The sequence below is a fragment of the Triticum aestivum genome, chromosome 3D (genome assembly GCF_018294505.1).
Source record: "Triticum aestivum cultivar Chinese Spring chromosome 3D, IWGSC CS RefSeq v2.1, whole genome shotgun sequence".
Taxonomy (NCBI): domain Eukaryota; kingdom Viridiplantae; phylum Streptophyta; class Magnoliopsida; order Poales; family Poaceae; genus Triticum; species Triticum aestivum.
This window is the reverse complement of record NC_057802.1, coordinates 594489797-594496197: the sequence shown is the minus strand read 5'-3', so window position 1 is coordinate 594496197 and position 6401 is coordinate 594489797.

Genomic DNA, 6401 nt, shown 5'->3' with positions numbered 1-6401 from the left:
GACACGGGTTATAAAAAATGTACAGAGCCTTTTTTAAAAACCTCATGATTTTTTACAAAATAAAATGAGAATTTAAAAAAAATGAAAATGAAAAAAGAAATTATTGAAATACATGCAGTTGCGACATGACTTGAACGTATGCAATTGCGGCCCCCTTGAAATACATGTAGTTGCAACATGCCTTGAAAACATGCAGTTACGACCCTGTTTAAAAACTTACTGTTACACCCCCTATTGAAAAACTTGCAATTGCTATCCCGCCTTGTAAACATGCCATTGCGACCCGCATTAAAAACATGCAGTTTCGACTTGCCTTCAAAAACATACAGTTGCGACCCCCTCTTGAAAACATGCAGTTGCGGCCCATCTTGAAAACCATGCAGTTGCGACCCTGCCTTAAAAACATGCAGTTGCGGTCCCTCTTGAAAAACATGCTGTTGCGACCCGCCTTAAAAACCTGTTGTTGCAACCTGACTTGTAAACATGCAGTTGCGGCTCCTCATGAAAAACATGCAGTTGTGACCCGACTTAAAAACTTGCAGTTGCGACCTGACTTGTGAACTTGCTGTTGGGCCTTCATATAAAAACTTGCATTTACAACCCGCTTTGAGTACTTTCATTTGTGACCCCATTTGAAAAGTTATACTTATGGCCCGACTTGAAAACTTTCAGTTGCTACCCTATTTGAATACTTGCTGTTGCGACCCGACTAGAATACTTGCAGTTGCAACCCTCAACTTGAAAGCTCGCAGTTGCGACAATATTTGAAAACCTGGCTTTGCGACCCCATTTAAAACTTATATAGTTTTTACTAAAGTCTCATGGAAAAAAATATTTTTGTCCAAAAGGAAGGCTTAGCTTTTGATGTCATTAGAATAAAAAATTAAAACATGAAAAAAATAACATTAAATAAAGAAACAAGGAAAAAATGAAAATATAAATGAAAAAATGAAAAAGACAAATGCTAGAGATCAACAAACGCTGAAATAAAACAACAAAGAAGAAAATGCCCACGTGGCCTGATACACATTTTTTTTAGATGACCTGATATACATAAGTAGCTCAACACAGTTGACGGGCCGTGACATGCCACCTACATGAAAAAAAAAAGCGAAACCAAGCTGTCACGCCGCTGGACAACTTGGAAAGAGCGAATCACTGCCTACAAAAAAGGACAGAGCGAATCTGAAGTACATCCAGCGGCTGACATGGTGAATGATCTTGCTGTGTGCAGATTATGAAAAGGCACAATTGTTTAACAAAAGTTTTCAGTTGGTAGCATAAACAATTCACTCTCAATTGTGTTTACAGTTTAGAGTAAGTAGCCGGTAGCCATCAACCATGGAAGGCTGGTTATCAATAATGTACTGAGTATTGATTACGTCTATTATAATACTACATCTATAAACTAATATAAGACGTTTTAGATCACTTATTTAAAACGCCTTATATTAGTTTACAGAGCTAGCATATAAATGGTTCAGAATTTGTATTGTCCGTTAGCTTGGCCTCCCAGCTTTTTGTTCGTAGCTCCTCCACTGAGTTACACTTCCCATTTCTATATACAAATACTTACTATTCGAGTAGTATCATAAGCACATGATCAACAGATTGCCTAGCTTGAGATTGGCTCCTTAGGTCCATCAGTTTTGGGGCCTTCTTTTCCGGTGACTCAAAGGCAATGGAGGTGATGTCATTCCGTAGTTTACTTCTAACGGCTGCATGTCATGTAATAATAGAGCAAAAAAACTTTTTACTGCTTCGTCACCATGGACTAATTGTGTTATTCTTTACTCCCTATGCTGAAAAGCAAGTAAAACACACGCTTTAATGTCTGTTCGAAGTTATATATTTTTCTTCAAATTAAATTATGGTGTGTAATAACATATTTGCACGAAAGAAATAATATTGATATCTTGGATGAAAGCTAACATGATAGTTTGTGTTCTCTCTACAGGAACTAGATAGACATGCAATCTCAGATGCTTAGTTGATGAACGTTTTCGTAATATACATGTGATATTTAGGCCAACCCAAATATCCATTTTCCTTACATGCTGGGTATAATGGGCCTTTTAATTTATTTTGAAGAATGGTATTTGTGACTCAAAGAACAAACCATATCGATGGAGGTGGCGAGCATGGATTTGTAGGTGGAGACAGTGGGGAGGAAGAACAAGAATAAGAAGAAAATTGGTTTGGCAGTAGAAAGGTTGAAAATGTCACCTGAAGTGCATTAGAACTTAAAGGTGTATGTTTGACATGAATAGTAATGAGCAACTAGAATATGTGTGCCCCTGTGCAACGCACGGGCCTTCACCTAGTGTTAAGTAAAAAGAAGCAGAGGGAGTACGGACGGTTGATATCAATTCTAACACTGGAAATCAGATATCACATTATCGTTCAACGTCAAAGCTCCTAGGAATAGGGGCTCTAGTTGCTCCTTATGGTAAACCAATCGAGAAATGACATCTCATCCATCTCTCTCTATCTCTTTGTGATTCTCTTCATTTTTCACTCTCCCTCATGCCGGCAACACAAGCTCTAACTCCTTGCCCTCACATTACACAGTCGCCAACCTCCTCTAAACTTTATTCATGGGACATGCCTCTTTCCACATAATTGCACCGGTAGTAGCGGCCCCAGTGCTTGCAGAACATCACCTCCCGGCGAGAAGGTCACCTGACGACTCCTCTCCCCCTCTGAGATGCACCATGCCACCGCTAAATAGCTCTCCCGTGATATTCGTGAGCTAAAAGCCACCCCAATCCCTATCCTACTCTACCCATCCAGTGATGGCCGCAAGCGGACAGATCACCACAATACCTTTTGGATGGAAGTACTGTGCCAATATACATCGAAGTAAAGGATCAAAATGTTGAGCATTCACTTTACCACAACTAGTGAGTAGTGAGTCACATGGACTAGTTGCAAACTGGTTGCGTATGCACCTAGAGATAGCCTACCAATTATCGCTTCAATAGGACAACGGTAACAAGGATAAGATAAAATAAAGTAAAACGAAGAGAAAACTGAAAGCAAAGACTATAGCTAAACAAAATTAGGGCAAGTACCATAAAGTGAAGGTGGTATCAAGGCTTTGATATCATTAGTGGTAATGGGGTGATATACACTTTCTCGAATTTTGTGGCACTAAAACAAACCTATAGAGAAATTAGGATACCAAATTCATGTTTGAGTTAGTAGATACTATCAATTATATAGATATAAATAAAAAAGAACCACAAGAAAAAGAGAAAAATCTGGTACAAAATACAATACATTTATTGTATTCTTCTAATTGATTGCAATCAAGCTCGCCTCAATCTATTTTACAAAGAAAAAAGATTGAGCAGATTAAAAATAGATCACGATATGATCATTTTTTTTCAAAAAGATCAGATCTATTACAAAGATTCACAGAAGTAGAAAGCACCTCATGCGTAATAAAAGTACAAAGCACCTCAAATGTAATAAATATTACATGTCCCTGTCGCCGCTCCCATACCAGAGCCGATGTCATTGAATCTTTGAATCGATCTGAAGAACCTGCCACCAAATCTCGCCCTTGCGCACACATGGTGGTTGGTGAGAAACCATAACCTCGCTGCCCTGAGGAGTTGGCAGGAATCTACGTTGGAGAACCGTGTAATCCATCTTGATGGATGAACTTGAGGAGGATGAGAGCCTGGAAGACTGACTCGAAGAAGAAGCACCGCCATTCGTTTGAGTGTTGCCTCTGCTAGGACTAAAACCCTACTTATCTACTAGCCCTAGCCGAGGTACCAGGAATGCCTTCCCTAGCACCGGCCGCTGGAGCGCAGATGGAGGTGAGGCGAATCCATGGGCTTGCTGGGACATCAAGGGGAGGAAGACTTTCCCTAGTAGCCTTGCGAGAGAGGAATGAAAAGGCAGGATTTAGGTAATTAATCCTGTCAAGATATGATCATTGGATTTGGAAAATTGAGATTCGATGGTAGTAGTTAAGTATTTTATCCAAAAATATAAGATAATAAGACAATGCTTATTATCATAGCACAATTAAGCAACTAATAAAAATGTGCTAAAAACTAAGCCATCAACCAATACATTCATTATATTCACCCCCTATATATACTAACGCCAAATGCCATCTCAATCGATCGAACTGTGATAATAAGAAAATATAAAGAGGATAGAAATAAAATAGAAATACATTAAAAGGAAAAAATGGGTTATGAAATGCAGTATTTTTTCTTTATTTTTTAATTAATTGCTATTAAACTAGGTGGAAAAGATTGAGTCGAATAAAAATAAATCATGATGCGGTCATTAGACTTGAATCAAGATTCGACAATTTAAGACTTCATCCAAAAACAAAACAAAAACATTGAGGCGAATAAAAATAGATCATGATGCTATCATTAGACTTGAAAATCAAGATTTTATAATTTAAGGCTTCACCCTGAAACACGAGATAACTAGACAGTGCTTATTATCACGCCACAAATTAGGCAACTAATAAAAATGAGCTAAGAAAATAAACCACCAACCAATGCAGTCATTATATTCACCCACTATATATACCGAAGCCAAACACCATCTCGATCGATCCCACACCTACAACACACTACAGCACCACGGTCGTACCACCAGCAATGGCGCTCCGGCAACTCTACATCTGCGTCCCGTTGGTGTTTCTTCTCCTGGTGGTCGCTTTTGCTGGCCGCCCAAGCATGCCACAGGAGACGTCCATGGCCTTGGCCCGTGACGACTGCTACAAGACTGTGACGAGTGTGCCGAAGTGGTGCTCGGGGCAATTCATCCAGGCGCTCTTCACCGGCAACAAGAACATCATCACCGAATACTGTTGCGCACAGCTCACCTGCGTCGGCGAGGCAACGTGTGCCTCCGCGCTCCACGGCGTCTGCCCACCCCACAAGACTAATCTGCCATGCCCCCCGCACCAGGGCAGTGGTATCTATGATGGACATACGTAGTACCCTACATATACATACGTAGATGCGTATGTATGTGGCTTATCAAAAGAAAAGATGCATATGTATGTGTATGATCTGCAATTTGAATTTTGGTCGTACGTGGAGATGTCTGCTATACTCCAATAATCGGTTTGAAGCGTGCGTGTACATGTGGTTGCAATTCTTTGTCGTGTGAATTACATCTGCAGTTCTTAAAGTAAAAGAAGGCAAAATTTATCCATCCACCTCTGGGTTTTTTCAGTGGTTTCATCCAAAACTGTTTCCCTGCATTTTCAGGCAAGTTAAACACACCTTAGGTGATTTAAATTATCCTAAATGGTCACTTGAATTTCTAAAGTTGATCAATACACAAAACCAGTGCTCTAACTTGTTCGGCCGTGCAAATAGAAGGCCTCTTCCTATATTGAGGCATATGCCTTGCCCGGATGGCGTGCCAGTGTGGCTGTGGCCCACTATCGATGTCAGGGAGGGAGCAAGAACGGAGCTGGGTGCCCCGTGCGTGCTAATTTTTGTGCAGAAAAACCACTCATGATTTATTTAATTACGCAGAAAGCCCTTGACAGACCTTGGCCGGTGGGTCTGACCTGGCAGTGAACACAAAAAATGGTAAATCACGAGGCAGATGGGGTTTTTGACCCGGCGACCTGGTACTATCAGGCTTGATAGCCACCCGGACGATAAGGATAACACAGTTTTATATGTTTTGTTATATATAATGTGTGGCCCGGCCCTCTTGTATCTTCTTCTAACTCTTGACGCACATGCATAGGCAATAGTTAATTGCACGAAGGTGCCACAGTTAACGTAGTGCAAGCGGATTGGTATCACTTTATGTAATTTTTACATGTCTTTTTTTTAGCAACATGTAATTTTTACATATCAGTATCAAGACTGGACGCGCGGCTACAGAACAATCTAAACTCTGTATAAACACGTATTAATGCTGAAACAGACCGACGGGGCCCTCCTGTCAAGGGGCGACGTGGCATGTTCTTCGGAAAAAAAACCTAGATTTATATGTAATCAAGCAAACGCCCTTGTTTGGAAAAAAAAGAGGCTGACAGGATTCGGTCCTGGGTCTGCAAAAATAACCCACGCACGGGCCCCGACAAGATTCGGTCCTGGGTCGCAAAAAATTAGGCGTGCGATCAGACCAATACGATCATTGATAGCTTGTGTCAAAGTACATGCTTACATACTTTCATAATCAAAACTTTAGACACGCCCAGGCCTTTGTGGACTGTTTAGTTTATTTATGTGTTTTTTGGATTTTTATCTTTTATACTGTGATATTTTCAGCTCATTGTATTTTTTCGATATATATAAAAATATATTCATCGTATATTATCCAATAATGTTCAGTCTATATTTATACAATAACGTTCATTGTGTATTTACAAAAAAATCGCATAATATAAAAAA